Source organism: Bufo bufo, chromosome 2 (assembly GCF_905171765.1).
Source record: "Bufo bufo chromosome 2, aBufBuf1.1, whole genome shotgun sequence".
Taxonomy (NCBI): Eukaryota; Metazoa; Chordata; class Amphibia; order Anura; family Bufonidae; genus Bufo; species Bufo bufo.
The window spans coordinates 513,808,878-513,830,154 of record NC_053390.1 but is presented as its reverse complement, the minus strand read 5'-3'; positions in this window follow the sequence as shown (position 1 = coordinate 513,830,154).

The window sequence follows — 21,277 nt, the reverse complement described above, 5'->3', positions numbered from 1 at the left end:
GCATAAGTCATTGTCACATTTAGGCCTTAAATATGGCTTTGTCATACTGGGGTGAAAAAAGCCTCCAATATACTTCACATGTGGGATTACACTTGCATAAATCACTGTCACACATAGGACAGAAATACAGCTTTTTGGTTAGGGTGAAAAAACCCTCTAATATACTGCACATCTGGGATTACAAGTGCATAAATCACTGTCACATTTAGGCCATAAATACGGCTTTGACATACTGGGGTGAAAAAAGCCTCTAATATACTGCACATCTGGGATTACACATGCATAAGTCACTGTCACATTTAGGCCATAAATACGGCTTTGGCATACTGGGGTGAAAAAAGACTCTAATAAACTGTACATCTGGAATTACACTTGCATAAGTCACTGTCACATTTAGAACAGAAAAAACCCTCTAATATACTGCACATCTGTGATTACACGTGCAAAAGTCATTGTTACATTTAGGCCATAAATACGGCTTTGGCATACTGGGGTGAAAAAGCCTCTAATATACTGCACATCTGTGATTACACATGCATAAGTCACTGTCACATTTAGGTCATAAATATGGCTCTGGCATACTGGGGTAAAAAAAGCCTCTAATATACTGTACATGTGGGATTACACGTGCATAAGTCTCTGTCACATTTAGGACAGAAATACAGCTTTTTAGTTAGGGTGAAAAAACACTCTAATATACTGCACATGTTTGATTACACGTGCATAAGACACTGTCACATTTAGGACAGAAATATAGCTTTTTGGTTACTGGGGTGGAAAAACCCTCTAATATACTGCATATCTGTGATTACATGTGCATAAGTCACTGTCACATTTAGGCCATAAATACGGCTTTGGCATACTGGGGTGAAAAAAACCTCTAATATACTGCACATCTGTGATTACACGTGCATAAGTCACTGTCACATTTAGGACAGAAATACAGCTTTTTGGTTAGGGTTAAAAAACCCTCTAATATACTGCACATGTGTAATTACACGTGCATAAGACACTGTCACATTTAGGACAGAAATACAGCTTTTTGGTTCCTGGGGTGAAAAAACCCTCTAATATACTGCACATCTGTGATTACACATGCATAAGTCACTGTCACATTTAGGCCATAAATACGGCTTTGGCATACTGGGGTGAAAAAGCCTCTAATAAACTGCACATCTGTGATTACACGTGCATAAGTCACTGTCACATTTAGGCCATAAATGTGGCTTTAGCATGCTGGGGTGAAAAAAGCCTCTAATATACTGCAAAACTGTGATTACACGTGCATAGGTCACTGTCACATTTAGGACAGAAATACAGCTTTTTGGTTAGGGTGAAAAAGCCCTCTAATATACTGCACATCTGGGATTACACGTGCATAAGTCACTGTCACATTTAGGCCATAAATACGGCTTTGGCATACTGGGGTAAAAAAAACCTCTAATATACTGCACATCTGTGATTACACGTGCATAAGTCACTGTCACATTTAGGCCATAAATACGGCTTTGGCATACTAGGGTGAAAAAAACCTCTAATATACTGCACATCTGTGATTACACGTGCATAAGTCACTGTCACATTTAGGACAGAAATACAGCTTTTTGGTTAGGGTGAAAAAACCCTCTAATATACTGCACATGTGTAATTACACGTGCATAAGACACTGTCACATTTAGGACAGAAATACAGCTTTTTGGTTCCTGGGGTGAAAAAACCCTCTAATATACTGCACATCTGTGATTACACATGCATAAGTCACTGTCACATTTAGGTCATAAATATGGCTCTGGCATACTGGGGTAAAAAAAGCCTCTAATATACTGTACATGTGGGATTACACGTGCATAAGTCTCTGTCACATTTAGGACAGAAATACAGCTTTTTGGTTAGGGTGAAAAAACCCTCTAATATACTGCACATGTGTGATTACACGTGCATAAGACACTGTCACATTTAGGACAGAAATATAGCTTTTTGGTTACTGGGGTGGAAAAACCCTCTAATATACTGCATATCTGTGATTACATGTGCATAAGTCACTGTCACATTTAGGCCATAAATACGGCTTTGGCATACTGGGGTGAAAAAAACCTCTAATATACTGCACATCTGTGATTACACGTGCATAAGTCACTGCCACATTTAGGACAGAAATACAGCTTTTTGGTTAGGGTGAAAAAACCCTCTAATATACTGCACATGTGTGATTACACGTGCATAAGACACTGTCACATTTAGGACAGAAATACAGCTTTTTGGTTCCTGGGGTGAAAAAACCCTCTAATATACTGCACATCTGTGATTACACATGCATAAGTCACTGTCACATTTAGGCCATAAATACGGCTTTGGCATACTGGGGTGAAAAAGCCTCTAATAAACTGCACATCTGTGATTACATGTGCATAAGTCACTGTCACATTTAGGCCATAAATATGGCTTTGGCATGCTGGGGTGAAAAAAACCTCTAATATACTGCAAAACTGTGATTACACGTGCATAGGTCACTGTCACATTTAGGACAGAAATACAGCTTTTTGGTTAGGGTGAAAAAACCCTCTAATATACTGCACATCTGTGATTACACGTGCATAAGTCACTGTCACATTTAGGCCATAAATACGGCTTTGGCATACTGGGGTGAAAAAAACCTCTAATATACTGCACATCTGTGATTAAACGTGCATAAGTTACTGTCACATTTAGGCCATAAATATAGCTTTGGCATTCTGGGATGAAAAAAGCCTCTAATATACTGCACATGTGGGATTACACGTGCATATGTCACTGTCACATTTAGGACTGCAAAATAGCTTTTTGGTTACTGGGGTGTAAAAACCCTCTAATATACTGCACATCTGTGATTACACATTCATAAGTCACTGTCACATTTAGGCCATAAATACGGCTTTGGCATACTGGGGTGAAAAAAACCTCTAACATATTGCAAATCTGTGATTACACGTGCATAAGTCACTGTCACATTTGGGACAGAAATACAGCTTTTTGGTTACTGGGGTAAAAAAAACCTCTAATATACTGCACATCTGTGATTACACGTGCATAAGTCACTGTAATATTTAGGCAATAAATACGGCTTTGGCATACTGGGGTGAAAAAAGCCTCTAATATACTGCACATCTGGGATTACACGTGCATAAGACACTGTCACATTTAGAACAGAAATACAGCTTTTTGGTTACTGGGGTGAAAAAACCCTCTAATATACTGCACAGCTGTGATTACAAGTGCATAAGTCATTGTCACATTTAGGCCATAAATTCGGCTTTTGCATGCTGGGGTGAAAAAGCCTCTAATATACTGCACATCTGTGATTACACGTGCATAAGTCACTGTCACATTTATGCCATAAATACAGCTTTTTGGTTAAGGTGAATAAACCCTCTAATATACTGCACATCTGGGATTACACTTGCATAAGTCACTGTCACATTTAGGCCATAAATACGGCTTTGGCATGCTGGGGTGAAAAAGCCTCTAATATACTGCACATCTGTGATTACACATGCATAAGTCACTGTCACATTTAGGCCATAAATATAGCTTTGGCATTCTGGGATGAAAAAAGCCTCTAATATACTGCACATGTGGGATTACACGTGCATAAGTCACTGTCACATTTAGGACTGAAATACAGCTTTTTGGTTACTGGGGTGAAAAAACCCTCTAATATACTGCACATCTGTGATTACACATGCATAAGTCACTGTCACATTTAGGCCATAAATACGGCTTTGGCATTCGGGGGTGAAAAAAACCTCTAACATACTGCACATCTGTGATTACACATGCATAAGTCACTGTCACATTTGGGACAGAAATACAGCTTTTTGGTTACTGGGGTGAAAAAACCCTCTAATATACTGCACATCTATGATTACATGTGCATAAGTCACTGTCACATTTAGGCCATAAATACGGCTTTGGCATACTGGGGTGAAAAAAGCCTCTAATATACTGCACATCTGGGATTACACGTGCATAAGTCACTGTCACATTTAGAACAGAAATACAGCTTTTGGTTACTGGGGTGAAAAAAACCTCTAATATACTGCACATCTGTGATTAAACGTGCATAAGTCACATTTAGGCCATAAATACGGCTTTGGCATACTGGGGTGAAAAAAGCCTCTAATATACTGCACATCTGTGATTACACATGCATAAGTCACTGTCACATTTAGGACAGAAATACAGCTTTTTGGTTACTGGTGAGAAAAAACCTTCTAATATACTGCAGATCTGTGATTACACGTGCATAAGTCACTGTCACATTTTGGCCATAAATACGGCTTTGTCATACTGGGGTGAAAAAAGCCTCTAATATACTGCACATCTGGGATTACACGTGCATAAGTCACTGTCACATTTAGGACAGAAATACAGCTTTTTGGTTAGGGTGAAAAAACCCTCTAATATACTGCACATGTGGGATTACACGTGCATAAGTCACTGTCACATTTCGGACAGAAATACAGCTTTTTAGTTACTGTGGTGAAAAAACCCTCTAATATACTGCATATCTGTGATTACACGTGCATAAGTCACTGTCACATTTAACCCATAAATACGGCTTTGGCATACTGGGGTGAAAAAACCCTCTTATATACTGCACATCTGGGATAAGACGTGCATAAGTGAGTGTCACATTTAGGCCACAAATACTGCTGTTATGTAGAGTTAAAAAATAAGTAAATAAAGTGCATTACCCTACATCAGGGTTTATATTGGCGGTTAATTATTTTGAACTTACTTAACCACTTTTTCCTTTGCTTTGTGAACGCTAATTATGAGGCAAACATCTAATAAGGGACGCGGTCATGGTGGTGGTGGTGGTGGTGGTGTTGGTGTAGCCTCTGGTGCAGGGAGAGGACGTGGCCATTCTGCCACAGCTACATGTCCTACTGAACCTACTACCTCAGGTCCCAGTAGCCGCCAGAATCTACAGCGATATTTGGTCGGGCCTAATGCCGTTCTAAGGATGGTAAGGCCTGAGCAAGTACAGGCACTAGTCAATTGGGTGGCCGACAGTGGATCCAGCACGTTCACATTATCTCCCACCCAGTCTTCTGCAGAAAGCGCACAGGTGGCGCCTGAAACCCATGCCCATCAGTCTGTCATATTACCCCCGTGCATATTGGTGAACCTGTCTGAACCTCAAGTCATGCAGCAGTCTCTTATGCTGTTTGAAAAATCTGCTGGCAGGGTTTCCTAAGGGCATCCACCTAGCCCTTCCCCAGGGGTGGAAGACATAGAATGCACTGACGCACAACCAATTATGTTTCCTGATGAGGACATGGGAATACCACCTCAGCACGTCTCTGATGATGACGAAACACAGGTGCCAACTGCTGCGCCTTTCTGCAGTGTGCAGACTTAAAAGGAGGTCAGGGAGGAAGACTGGGTGGAAGACGATGCAGGGGACGATGAGGTCCTAGACCCCACATGGAATGAAGGTCGTGCCACTGACTTTCAGAGCTCGGAGGAAGAGGCAGTGGTGAGACCGAGCCAACAGCATAGCAAAAGCGGGAGCAGGGTGCAAATGCAGAGCAGCCGTCACCAAAACAGTTTGCCTGCTACTTGCCACCATCAACAGGGACCGAGCACACCAAAGGCAGCTTCAAGGAGACCCGAGTGGTTTGCACGCTGTGCCATCAGAGCCTGAAGCGAGGCACTAACGTTCTGAACCTTAGCACAACCTGCATGACCAGGCATCTACATGCGAGACACTGGCTGTAGTGGAGTAAGCACCTTAAAAACCAAGAAAGGGCTCAGGCCCCTCCTGCTCCCTCTTCTGCTGCTGCCTCGGCCTCTTCCTCCGCCTCTGGAGGAACGTTGGCACCTGCCGCCCAGCAAACAGAGGATGTGCCACCAACAACACCACCTCCGTCACCAAGCATCTCCACCATGTCACACGGAAGCGTTCAGCTCTTCATCTCACAAACCTTTGAGAGAAAGCGTAAATTCCCACCTAGCCACCTTCAGTCCCTGGCCCTGAATGCCAGCATTTCTAAACTGCTGGCCTTTGAAATGCTGTCATTCAGGCTGGTGGAGACGGACAGCTTCAAACAGCTCATGTCGCTTGCTGTCCCCCAGTACGTCATTCATAGCCGCCACTACTTCTCCAGGAGAGCCGTGTCCTCCCTGCGCAACCAAGTATCGGATAAAATCAAATGTGCACTGCGCAACGCCATCTGTGGCAAGGTCCACCTAACCACAGATACGTGGACCAGTAAACATGGCCAGGATGCTATATTTCCCTAACTGCACACTGGGTAAATGTAGTGGCGGCTGGGCCCCAGGCTGAGAGCTGTTTGGCGCACGTCCTTCCGCCGCCAAGGATCACAGGGCATCATTCTTTGCCTCCTGTTGCCTCCTCTTCCTACTCGGCTTCCTCCTCCTCTTCTACCACCTCCTCATCCGGTCAGCGACAGACCTTCACCACCAACTTCAGCACAGCCAGGGGTAAACGTCAGCAGGCCATTCTGAAACTGATGTGTTTGGGGGACAGGCCCCACACCGTGCAGGAGTTGTGTCGGGGTATAGAACAACAGACCAACGAGTGGTTGCTGCCAGTGGGCCTCAAGCCCGGCTGGTGGTGTGCGATAATGGGCGAAATCTCGTTGCAGCTCTGGGACTAGCCGGTTTGACGCACATCCCTTGCCTGGCGCATGTGCTGAATTTGGTGGTGCAGAAATTCATTCACAACTACCCCGACATGTCTGAGCTGCTGCATAAAGTGCGGGCCGTCTGTGCGCGCTTCCGGCGTTCTCATCCTGCCGCCGCTCGGCTGTCTGCTCTACAGCGTAACTTCGGCCTTCCCGCTCACCGCCTCATATGCGACGTGCCCACCAGGTGGAACTCCACCTTGCACATGCTGGAGAGACTGTGCGAGCAGCAGCAGGCCATAGTGGAGTTTCAGCTGCAGCACGCACGGGTGAGTCGCACTGCGGACAGCACCACTTCACCACCAATGACTGGGCCTCCATGCAAGACCTGTGTGCCCTGTTGCACTGTTTTGAGTACTCCCCTAAAATGGCCAGTGGCGATGACGCCGTTATCAGCGTTACAATACCACTTCTATGTCTCATTGATAAAACACTTAGGGCGATGATGGAAGAGTATGTGGCTCAGGACGAGGAGGAGGAAGAGGGGTCATCTCTAACACTTTCAGGCCAGTCTTTTAGAAGTGGCTCAGAAAGAGGATTTTTGCAACTGCAGAGGCCAGGTACAAACTTGGCCAGCCAGGGCCCACTACTGGAGGACGAGGAGGAGGAGGATGAGGAGGAGGAGGATGGGGATGAACCATGTTCACAGTGGGGTGGTATCCAACGCAACTCGGGCCCATCACTGGTTCATAGCTGGGTGGATACGGAGGACGCAGACGATACGCCTCCCACAGAGGACAGCTTGTCCTTACTTCTGGGCAGCCTGGCACACATGAGCTACTACATGCTGCAGTGCCTGCACAACGACTGCAGAGTTGAGCACATTTTAACGTGTGCTGACTACTGGGTGGCAACCCTGCTGGATCCCCGTTGCAAAGACAATGTGCCGTCCTTAATTCCCTCACTGGATCGTGATCGGAAGATGCACGACTACAGGCACACGCTAGTAGACACGCTCCTGAGAGCATTCCCGACTGACGCCAGGGGACAAGTGGAAGCACAAAGCGAAGGTAGGGGAGGAGGAAGAGGTCGCCAACGCAGCTGTGTCAGCGCCAGCACCTCAGAAGGCAGGGTTAGCATGGCCGACATGTGGAAAAGCTTTGTCACCTCGCCGCAACAACCGGCCCCAACTGCTGATATCGAGCGTGTTAGCAGGAGGCAGCATTTGAACAACATGGTGGAACAGTACCTGTGCACAAGACTACATGTACTGACTGATGGTTCTGCCCCATTCAACTTCTGGGTCTCCAAATTGTCCACATGGCCAGAGCTTGCCCTGTATGCCTTGGAGGTGCTGGCCTGCCCTGCAGCCAGTGTACTCTCTGAACGTGTATTTAGCACGGCAGGAGGCGTCATTACAGACAGACGCAGCCGCCTGTCCACAGCCAACGTGGACAAGCTCACGTTCATTAAAATGAAACAGGCTTGGATCCCACAAGACTTGTCTGTACTTTGTGCAGAATAGACATTTATACCACCATCAAACATACATTCTTGTACTCAAGTCAAGTGCAATGATTCTTTGTTTTCTTTTTTTTTATTTGTCCCAATATTTTTGTTATTTTATTTTATTTTAAGTTATTTCCCTATCCACATTTGTTTGCAGAGCAGTTACCATGCTCTTAAGAACATTTTACTGCCTTTTACATCCCTCTAGCCTTTTCAAGGACTATTTTAGAGCCATTTTAATTTAAAAAAAAGTGCCAATTTTATTGCCCGAAATAAAAAAAATTCTTATTTTCAATTGTCGGGTGACATTTTACCATTTTTGCCGTATACAAACCCCGGCTGTGCCTGGGTGACAGGGGCCTAAATCTCTCAAAATCCTTCGTTGTATTGCTGTGTGACATTAACCCCCTTTTGCCATGAATGAACCCCTACTCTGCATTGCTGACAGGGGCCTAAATCTCTCAAAATCCTCTGTTCTATTGCTGGGTGACATGAACCCCCTTTTGCCGCGAATGAACCCCTGCTCTGCATTGCTGACTTGGGCCTAAATCTCTCAAAATCCTCTGTTGTATTGCTGGGTGACATGAACCCCCTTTTGCTGTGAATGAACCCCTGCTCTGCATTGCTAACAGGGGCCAAAATCTCTCAAAATCCTCTGTTGTATTGCTGGGTGACATGATCCCCCTTTTGCCATGAATGAACCCCTGCTGTGCCTGGGTGACAGGGGCCTAAATCTCTCAAAATCCTCTGTTGTATTGCTGGGTGACATGAACCCCCTTTTGCCGTGAATGAACCCCTCCTCTGAATTGCTGACAGGGGCCTAAATCTCTCAAAATCCTCTGTTGTATGGCTGGGTGACATCAACCCCCTTTTGCCGTGAATGAACCCCTCCTCTGCATTGCTGACAGGGGCCTAAATCTCTCAAAATACTCTGTTGTATTGCTGGGTGACATGAACCCCCTTTTGCCGTGAATGAACCCCTGCTCTGCATTGCTGACAGGGGCCTAAATCTCTCAAAATCCTCTGTTCTATTGCTGGGTGACATGAACCCCCTTTTGCCGTAAATGAACCCCTGCTCTGCATTGCTGACAGGGAACTAAATTTAGTGAAAACATCTGTTACTGATCGGAAGATGCGCGACTACAAGCGCACGCTGATGATAGCATTCCTACCTGACAGCGGGGGCACAGTGGACGCACAAGGCGAAGGCAGAGGAGGAGGAAGAGGTCGCCAACGCAGCTGGGGCACCGCCAGCACCTGAGAAGGCAGGGTTAGCATGGCCAAAATGTGGAAAAGCTTTGTCAGCCTTGGAGGTGCTGACCTGCCCTGCAGCCAGTGTATAGTGTAAACGTGTGTTTAGCACGGCAGAGAGCATTATCACAGGCCGCAGCCAATGTGGATAAGCTTACGTTTATTAAAATGAACCAGGCATTGATCCCACAGGACTTGTCCGTACCTTGTGCAGAATAGACATTTATACCAGCCTTAACCATCCATTCTTGTACTCAAGTGCACTTATTCTTAGTATTATTTTGTTATATGTCCCAATATTTTGGGGGATACCCCAATAAAAAATTAAAAAATAACACAAATCAGTGTTGGCTACCTATTCCTCCTTCACCGCCGCTTCCACCTACACCGCCACGTCAACCTACACTGCCACATCCACCCATCCACCGCCTCCTCAACCTCCTACTCCTAGATCCAGATTGTTATTTTTAATTTTTCTGTATTTTATGTTATTTTAAGTCATTTCCCTATCCACATTTGTTTGCAGAACAGTTGTCATGCTCTTAAGCACATTTTGATGCCTTTTGCAGCCCTCTAGCCCTTTCCAGGACTATTTTAGAGCCATTTTAGCGCCCAAAAGTTCGGGTCCCCATTGACTTCAATGGGGTTCGGGGTCAAGTTCGGGTCAAGTTCGGGTCCCGAACCCGAACTTTTTTTCAAGTTCGGCCGAACCTGCTGAACCCTAACATCCAGGTGTCCGCTCAACTCTAACCATAAGCACCTACATCTCCTGTCTTGCACTGTACAACACTCATAACACCAAGGGCACCCCATTTACCATCTGGTTGGAGCCCCAACATCAGTGTATGTCCCAAGAGAAAAAAGGGTGCACCCTCCTCTCAATGCCCTTGGCCCTAGGGAGAATGAGTGTGTGGATTGCCAGTGTGAATGATTATTTTAGCCAGAGGCACTATCACCCCCATCCTCCACTCCTCTCTTCCTGGGCTTCCAGCATAAACCTGCCTTTCGATAGCTGTTGGACAGATGATAGTTCAACCAACCGAGATCTCTCCCAACTCCCTCCTGGTTTCTCTATACACATACACGTAGTGTAAGAATGTGTATGCATATTCAGTAGGGAATGGAGAGAGAGTAGAAAGCCGCTGACACTTCTGGGCAAAAATATTCACGTGGCCATCTTCATCATCTGTGGGGGAAGAGTTAGGAGATCCCCATACACATTAGACCGCCGACTGATCATGCCCTTCTAATGTGTATGAGGGCTTTAAATCCTGCCTGTGATGATAAGGATGAAAAATTGAAAAGTGATCGGTACAGGCCATTAGGTTTAATGGCCAGTGCAAAAACTGCTGGATTTTTGTTTTGTTTTTTTAAATATAAATAATGACATAACGTATCTAAAAATTCTTCAAAAATATGTTTAACCCTTTAAAGCGAATCTGTCACCTATTTTGAGCCCATAGTACCGTTAACATAGCAATGTGCAATAAAGTACCTTCATTCCAGCATCTGTCTTCTTTCTTTTATTCAACTTTTCATTCAGATGAAAAAGCGATTTTTCTGATATGCAAATTAAGTCTCAAGGTGCCCAGAGGGGCGTTATTCCTCTCCTCTAGTGCCCAGTAACGCCCCCTGCAGTGCCCAGCCCGCCTTTCTTCCAAGCCCAGCACGCCTCCTAAGAAATAAATGTACTCCTACATCCTTGCCGAACGGCGCCGCCCCCTCCACTACGTCATTTAATTTATTCACTGCACCGTCCTTGCTTCCTCCTCTCTTGGCCTCCGAAATCCCGCGCAGGCGCAGTATCGCTGAGTGCCTGCTCCTGTACGATACTCCTGCTCCAATGGGCAACAGCGCTCTGATTACGTCACTGGGCTCGGCGCATGCCCAGTGACACTATTGAGGCTGTTGCCCTCTGGAGCAGGAGTATCGTACAGGCGCAGGCAGTCAGCGATACTGCGCCTGTGCGGGATTTCGGAGGCCAAGAGAGGATGAAGCAAGGACGGTGCAGTGAATAAATTAAATGACGTAGTGGAGGGGGCGGCGCCGTTCGGCAAGGATGTAGGAGTACATTTATTTCTTAGGAGGCGTGCTGGGCTTGGAAGAAAGGCGGGCTGGGGACTGCAGGGGGGCGTTACTGGGCACTAGAGGAGAGGAATAACGCCCCTCTGGGCACCTTGAGGCTGAATTTGCATATCAGAAAAATCGCTTTTTCATCTGAATGAATAAAAGAAAGAAGACACATGCAGGAATGTATGTACTTTATTGCAATTGCTATGTTAACGGTACTATAGGCTCAAAATAGGTGACAGATTCCCTTTAATAACTAGCCCTGATTTTTTTAGAGCGTGATTTGAAACAATAGGTCATTTTCTGTTATAACTTTTAATTCATTGATATATAGACAGTTATAGTGCATTCTCTCTCTGCACCAGTAGGGCTCAATTCGCACCATCTTTTCTGTCTTATATATTTATATACATGTCTATGGAATTTATCAAATGTGTACCAAAACTATTTCTTGTCTCGGATTCCTCAGTGCCAACTGTAGAGAAAAGTGCACCCAACTACACTTGTTGCTCATACACACACAACATGAATTCCCAATGTATAGTTCTTCACAAAGTCAATTACGCACATCCTGTTGTATCTCTCTCAATGATTTTGCTGCTGGCCCTATAGTCAAACAGGAATGAGACCATTTAAAGAAATAGTAAAAATTATTAAAGGGGTTGCCCCATGAAAGATATTCTACATTTTTCAAACCAACACCTGGATCTGAATTATTTTGTAATTGCATGTAATTAAAAACGTATTATAGCTACTGAGTTATTCAATGAAATCTATCTGTATAGCGCCACTTGCTGTTTGCTCTTTTTTTGTAATTTCTGTGTCCACCTTACTGAGGTGGACGCATACGCTCAGTCCCATCCTTTTAACTGCACCTAACTGCAGCAGAAAGGCCAAGCTCTGAGAAAGGACATGCCCCCGAAAAAAAAAATTGCATTACAATTAGAGTAATGAACAAAGAGATCTCTGGATCCATGAGGCACAGAGCTGGTTTATGTTGTGTATGTTGTGTATTATATTTTCATTTCTCACATTAATCGTAGGATATCCCTTCAAGTGTGAAAAGTTTTATGTAACATTTAATCGCCAGGTATTCAGATTGCAGGTGGGGACCTGCATATACAGCTCACTGAAAGTGTCCTTGATCAGGATATTTTCTTAATTACACAACAGATTTTTCTGTAAAGGTCACAGAATGCATAGCAAAACATCATGCAAGCTTTAGGATACGACCACGCGGTCAGGTTTCTGCATGCAGGAGTGAATTCAAATATGAAGAGGAGTCATATCTCTCCTTTATACGTTCTCTCCTTTTATGATCCGCTCCTGATTTTGGCTTCCAAAACTGCATCAGGAAATCTGACCGTGTGGCTGTACGCTTAGGCTGGGGCTACATAGTGGTTAGTGTTGTTGCTCTTGTTGCAATTACAGTCCCACCTATTCATGCTGAATATGTTTCTGCCGACTCTCTTGCTGCGATTGAGGCAGCTTGCAGGTTGCAATGCGGTGACATTCAGTATTATTTAGTGCAATTTAGTAGCTGAGTAGCCTTATGGTGGACATTGTGGCTCAGTGTCTAATATGTAGCATTTTAGCAATCATATTTAGGGTGCGACCACATGTTCAGGTTTCCTGATGCAGATGTAGGTTAATCCCTTCACGACCTATGCCGTATATGTACAGCGGACGTCTTTAAACATGGTGCCTGCTCCACATGCAGCAGGCGCCATAGCTGCTGCATTTCTGAGCAGTCCAGAAGCGGAAGCTCCCGTCACAGGCTTTGGCAGCTATTAGTGAAATATACCAATACAGGCCACTAGGTGGCAGCACTGTATTGTTATGTTGAAATGAAGTGTTCAATGATGTCTACATAGCCATCAATAAACACAGTGGGCAATCTAATGATTGCCAGTTATAGTCACCCAGGGTGACGCAAAAAAAACAAAGTAAAAAAAAAACATTTAAATCACTAATATTTCCCCAAAATCAAATTAAAAATACTTAACCAATAAAAAAAATACATATTGTGAGAATTTCCAAGTGTGAAAACGCCCATACTATGAAAATATAACAATATTAATCCCATATGGCGAATGGCATAATGGGAAAAAAATGGCAATGCCTAATTTACCATTTTTTGTCACTTCAACTCCCCCAGCAAATTTTGTAAAAAGTGGTCAAAAAGTCACACACACATAAACATGGTATCACTGAAAAGTACAGATCGCCGAACAAAAAATGAGCCCTGACACAGCTCCGTACACATAACTACAAAAAAGTTATAGTGGTCAGAATATGGTGATGAAAATAAATATTTTTTTTCAAGGGTTTTAATTAGTTTTCAGTATTAAAATGCAAGAAAAACTCAAATGTGATATAGTTGTAATTGTACTGACATTGAGAATGAAGGTAACAGGTCAATTTTACCACCTAGTGAATGCCGTAAAAAAAGAAAAAAAAAACTGTGACAGAATTTTTGTCCAGCTTGCCGCTACATTGTAAATGGTGCCATAAGAAAGTATAACTTGTCCTGCAAAAAAACAAGCCTTCATAGTGAACGGAAAAATAAAAAAGTTTTGACTCTGGATACTGTGAAGGCGGGGTGTGAAAAAAGAAAATTCAAAAATGGAAAATCGCCTGGTCCTCTAAGGGATAATTATATGTCTGTCACAGCTCCGTTCAAAGTGTAGTGGCCATGCCAGGTTACTGCAGCTTAACTTCCATTCACTTCAATGATGTCTCAGCTGCAGTAACCCAACACGGCCACTGCACTTTGAACGGAGCTATGCTTCCTGTTCCATTCAGAGTACTGGTTCCAGTGCTGGAGGCTGCAGGGAATAGCAGATCGATGGGGGTGTGGGGTGTTGGACCCTCACTAATTAAATATTAATGTCCTATCCTGAGGATTAGTCATCAATATCAGGAGACTAGAAAACCCCTTAACACATTCAGATTTTGCAGGAGATTTAAAACCATCTCCCAGTATCCAGTGACTGTATTTATCTCATGAAAATAAACTAAAGAGCTCCATATAGACTAGGAAAAGGTGATAGTCTTTTAAATAATGAATCAGAATTTTCCTTTTTTTATTTTAGAATTAACATCACAAGCCCCCTTTAGCTTATCAAATTATGGTGTATCTGTTTTCTTGAAGGGGTGTTTGCATAATGAACATTTATCATCTACATATACAAAGGATCAGGTGATAAATGGAAAATCACTGGGGGCCCACTATTGGGACCCCCACAATCATTAGAACATGGGTTCTGAGCCCCCTATTCCCGCTTACTACATGACTGCAATGATGATCAGTATGAATGCAGCAATCATACATGAGGTAATAAATGTCCATAGTGCAGAAGCCCCTTAAAGCTACAGGTGAAACTTGAAGAGCCCCGTATTTGCTTACATGAAAACCCTTCTCTTCCTTAGACCTCCAGGATTTTTTAACTAATCAATAACTGGACCAGATTGTAAAGCCTCATGCGCTTGACCGTACAGATAGGACACGATCCAATCATTTCTATGGGTCCCCAAAAAAATTAAAATAAATAATGGTCAGCATATGGATGTCATTCGTACTGTATGTTGTCCACATCTGTATGTCCATCCTGCAAATTAGAGAACATGTCCGTACAGGGGCGGATTGGCCATAGACCTTACAGGAAAATTCCCTGGTGGGCCGATACCTACCATCCTCACAGCCGGTCAGTGGAAGTTTTTGGGGCTGTATTTTGTGATGGCTCTGTTGGGGTGGTATAATGTGCCACAATTTTTTCCAGAGCCACTTTTAGTTCCCAGTCCGCCTATGTGTCTGTATTGCGGACAAGAATACCCATTGTTATAAACGGGACTGAGAAAATTGCGGCTTGCACGTGGAAGGTATTGCATATTGTATTGTATTGTATTTTGCAGATCTGCATTGTGCGGACTGTAAAATAGATACGCTGGTGGGCATGTGGGCTTAACCTGATGTATAATAAGAAGAAAGATCATATTCTGTGGAAAGCAGACGTAACGCACATGGATATAATGGTCCATGTATACAGTTACTTGAAAGTACATTTGCAGGTACTACCTTTGTGACTTGACAGGCTTGAACTGTACAAGACCTCTCATTAAATCTATTTATAAAGTGCAATCATACGCAGAAGGAAGCACTTGTGCGTGCGCAATGAAAAAAGTAGGATTTTCCCACACACACCACCTACAGAAGTCTTGGCTGAGTAGGTGGGGACTACCTCTAAGTATCAACAAAACCTAATCTAGACTTCTCATTTCTGGATTGCTCTGAAGGTGAACATTGCATGCGAGTTTGGGCAAGCATCTCTTCAAGGTGTTGTTCAATTATGTTCTCGGTAGCACACATACATAAGCACGCACACAAAAACACACACCGGTGGGACGGTTTCTATATGTGGGTGTGAAGTGAAACCTGCAGTAGGCTATTTATTTTCATCTTTTCAGATTATTCCACAGCTTCACACACATACCAGCTGTATCTACATATGGTATATACATGGAAATATTCCATCAGGACCTGTCTGAGCTGTAGTCTGCATGCTCATACCACCTTATCCTGGCCAGTGATACAGATGGGAAAAAATTTGATGACAGATAGACTGATGGACTATTTTACAGATTATATTAGATAGAAGATAGATAGAGAGATAGATAATAGATAGATAGATAGATAGATAGATAGGAGATAGATAGATAGATATGAGATAGATAGTAGATAGATATGAGATAGAAGATAGATAGATAGATAGATAGATAGATAGATAGATAGATAGATAGATAGATAGATATTAGATAGATAGATAGGAGATAGATAGATAGATAGATAGATAGATAGATAGGAGATAGATAGATAGATAGATATGAGATAAATAGTAGATAGATATGAGATAGAAGATAGATAGATAGATATGAGATAGATAGATAATGGATAGATAGATAGATAGATAATAGATAGATAGATAGATAGATAGATAGATAGATAGGAGATAGATATATAGATAGATAGATAGATAGATAGATAGATATGAGATAGATAGATAGATAGATAGATATGAGATAGATAGTAGATAGATATGAGATAGATAGATAGATAGATAGATAGATAGATAGATAGATAGATAGATAGATAGGAGATAGATAGATAGATAGTAGATAAATATGAGATAGATAGTAGATAGATAGTAGATAGATATGAGATAGATAGATAGATATGAGAGAGATAGATAGATAGATATTAGACAGATATGAGATAGATATGAGATAGATAGATAGATAGATAGATATAGAAAATATATAGCATATAACATATAGATATGTATGATGGACAGCATGGTGGCTCAGTGGTTCGCACTGGTGCCTTGCAGTGCTGGGGTCCTAGGTTCGAATCTGACCAAGGGTGACATCTGCATGGAGTTTGTATGTTCTCCCCGTGTTTGTGTGGGTTTCCTCCCACACTCCAAAGACATACTGATAGGGAACTTAGATTGTGAGCCCCATTGGGGACAACTTGATGCTGATGTCTGTAAAGTGCTGTGGGATGTAGTAGAGATATATTAGTGAGTATAATAAATATAGTATATCCATTTGCCCCCTTCCTGACCAGGCCAAATTTAGCAAAACTGACATATCTCACTTTATGTGGTAATAACTTTGGAACGCCTTTATTTATCCAAGTCATTCAGAGATTGTTTTCTCGTGACACATTGTACTTCATGATAGTCATAAATTTGAGTCAAAATATTTCACCTTTATTTATGAAAAAATCCCAAATTTACCCCAAAATTTGAAAAATTCGCAATTTTCTAAATTTCAATTTCTCTGCTTTTAAAACAGAAAGTGATACCTCATAAAATATTTATTATTTAACATTCCCCATATGTCTACTTTATGTTGGCATCATTTTGGAAATGTCATTTTATTTTTTTAGAACGTTAGAAGGCTTAGAAGTTTAGAAGCAATTCTTCAAATTTTTAAGAAAATTGCCAAAACCCACTTTTTAAGGACCAGTTCAGGTCTGAAGTCACTTTGTGGGGCCTACATAGTGGATACCCCCATAAATGACCCCATTGTAGAAACTACACCCCTCAAGGTATTCAAAACCGATTACAAACTTTGTTAACCCTTTAGGCGTTCCACAAGAATTAAAGGAAAATGGAGATCAAATTTTTAAATTTCACTTTTTAACTCTTTAACACATCGATGGTTAACAGCCAAACAAAACTCAATATTTATTACCCAGATTCTGTGGTTTACAGAAACACCCCACATGTGGTCATAAACTGCTGTATGAGCACACGGCAGGGCGCAGAAGAAAAGGAACTCCACATGGTTTTTAGATGCCATGTCCCATTTGAAGCCCCCTGATGCACCCTTACAGTAGAAACTCCCAAGAAGTGACCCCATTTTGGAAACTAGGGGATAAGGTGCCAGTTTTATTAGTACTATTTTTGGGTACATATGATTTTTTGATCTTCATTATAACATTTTATGGGGCAAGGTGACCAAAAAATTGGTTGTTTTAGCACAGTTTCTATTTATTTATTTTTACAGCGTTCACCTGAGGGGTTCAGTCAAGTGACATTTTTATAGAGCAGATTGTTACGGACGTGGCGATACCTAATATGTATACTTTTTCTCATTTATTAAAGTTTTACACAATAATAGCATTTTTGGAACAAAAAAATTATGTTTTAATGTGTCCATGTTCTGAGAGCTATAGTTTTTTTTATTTTTTGAGAGATTTTCTTATGTAGGGGCTCATTTTTTGCGGGATGAGGTGACGGTTTTATTGGTACTATTTTGTGGGACATACGCGTTTTTGATCACTTGGTGTTGCACCTTTTGTGATGCAAGGTGACAAAAATTGCTTGTTTTGACACAGTTTTTTTTTAATTTTTTTACGGTGTTCACCCGAGGGGTTAGGTCATGTGATATTTTTATAGAGCTGGTTTTTACGGACGCGGCAATACCTAATATGTATACTTTTTTTATTTGTTTCACTTTAACACAATAATAGCATTTTTGAAACAAAAAAAATGATGTTTTAGTGTCTCCATGTTCTAAGAGCTATAGTTTTTTTTTTTTTTGAGAGATTTTCTTATGTAGGGGCTCATTTTTTGCGGGATGAGGTGACGGTTTTATTGGTACTATTTTGTGGGACATACGCGTTTTTGATCACTTGGTGTTGCACCTTTTGTGATGCAAGGTGACACAAATTGCTTGTGTTGACACAGTTTTTTTTTTTTTTATGTATGTATACTTTTTTTTATTTTTTCTATTTTTAACTTTTTTTTTCATTCCTTACTTGGGGACTTTTTTTTTTTTACATGTGAAACTTTTTTTTATTTTTTTATTTTCAACCTTTTATTTTTATTTTTTTATTTTACACTTTTCGTCCCCCATAAGGTCATACAAGACCTCTGGGGGACATTTGCTTCACTTTTTTTTTTCACTGTTGATTTCTCCTGTAACTGGGGCTGACATAGTAGCCCCAGTTACAGGACAAATACACCCCTAGAGAGGCTGTACAGCAGCAATCCAGCGCTGTACAGCCTCAGAGCAGGGCTGATCGAGGTCTCTGAAAGACCTCACACAGCTCCTGCACTCTCCGGTCACGGCGGTCACATGACCGCCGGGCCGGAACAGGAAGCGCACAGCGCTTCCTTCTCTGCAGACACAGCGCTCGGTGAGCGCTGTGTCTGCAGCGATCCGGAAGGCAGGGACACCTGGGCACAGTCCCTGCCTTGTCTTAGGGTTGCCCTGCTGTCACTGACAGCGGGCAACCCGATCAGCAGCTGCACGATTAGCGTGCAGCTGCACTTTCTGAAAGGACGTTCTAAAACGTGCTTTCAGAAATAGACGTCCACCCATAGGACGTTTATATCCTATAGGCGGACGTAAAGCGGATATAGATATACACCATATATATATATATATATATATAATAGTGAAATTATGAAAAAATTTATTTGGCTGCTTTGCCGAAATTCGCTTCATGACAATTTACTTAGTCACGAAGCACATTTCTTTGTGAACAGCAATTGCGCTGCCCCCCTCCTTCATTGTAATCCTCAGATGCCGCGTTCATCGCTGATCACGGCATCTGAGATTAAAAATGAGGGCTTTCAGGGGTTAATCAGTTAAAAAAATAATATTAAAATACTTACCTTATCCATTTGATCAAGTCCGGATTGGGATCAAAGTCCACTTCGGATATTTTGATTCACTCAACACTAATATATGTTAGAAAGAGGTGCAAGCCCAATGGGCAATGTGACACGACTATTGCCGAAATAAACAAAACATGTAAAAAGGCAGTACTCTCACATGCATCTTGCATGGGTGAATACATTTACTTTCTTATTTATATGTGAGAGTGCTGCCTTTTTGCATTATATATATATATATATATATATATATATACACACCGTATTTTTTACACTATAAGACGCACCGGCCCATAAGAAGCACCTAGGTTTTAGAGGAGAACAATAAGAAGAAAAAAAAAATTCATTTCACCTCAGGTCAGACCACCAATCAGACTCCCAATGTTAATAAGACCCCAATAAGACCACAGATCAGACACCTAATCAGACCTCAGCTCAGACCCTAATGTGAATGACCCCCAATCAGACCTCATATAAGAGCCCAGTGCCTATCATCAGCCCCCAGTAGCCTGTCTTCAGCCCCCAGTGCCTCTCATCAGCCCCCAGTGCCTCTTACCATCCCCCAGCAGTGATATTTCAGGCCCCATTTTTTGTCACCAGCCCCCAGAAGTGATATTTTAGGCCCATCAGCCTCATATGGAATAAAATAAAATAAATCACTTACCTCTCCTGCTCCGGACGCCGCCGCTCCTCACCGCCTTCGCTCTGTCTTCTGCTGTGCTGTAAACTGGCGCGCACACTGTGCGAAGCCTTCACAGCCAACAGCCGAGGACCAGGTAGCGGTGAGAACAGAGCCTTCACCGCTTCCCGGTACTAATGAAGAGCTTCCATAATGGGAGCGCTTCATTAGTATTCGCCCCATAAGACGCAGGGGCATTTTACCCCCACTTTTGGGTGAAAAAATGCATCTTATGGGGCGAGTAATAGTTCCATAAATATTGGGACATCTACACAATTCTAACATTTTTGGCACTATACACCAACACAATGGATTTGAAATGAAACGAACAATATACGCAGACTGTCAGCTTTAATTTGAGGGTATTTACATCCAAATCAGGTGAACGGTGTAGGAATTACAACAGTTTGCATATGTGCCTCCCACTTGTTAAGGAACCAAAAGTAATGGGACAGAATAATAATCATAAATCAAACTTTCACTTTTTAATACTTAGTTGCAAATCCTTTGCAGTCAATTACAGCCTGAAGTCTGGAACACATAGATATCACCAGACGCTGGGTTTAATCCCTGGTGATGCTCTGCCAGGCCTCTACTGCAACTGTCTTCAGTTCCTGCTTGTTTTGGGGGCATTTTCCTTTCAGTTTTGTCTTCAGCAAGTGAAATGCATGCTCAATCGGATTCAGGTCAGGTGATTGACTTGGCCATTGCATAACATTGCACTTTTTCCCCTTTAAAAACTCTTTGGTTGCTTTTGCAGTATGCTTTGGGTCATTGTTCATCTGCACTGTGAAGCGCCGTCCAATGAGTTCTGAAGCATTTGGCTGAATATGAGCAGATAATATTGCCCGAAACACTTCAGAATTCATCCTGCTGCTTTTGTCAGCAGTCACATCATCAATAAATACAAGAGAACCAGTTCCATTGGCAGCCATACATGCCCATGC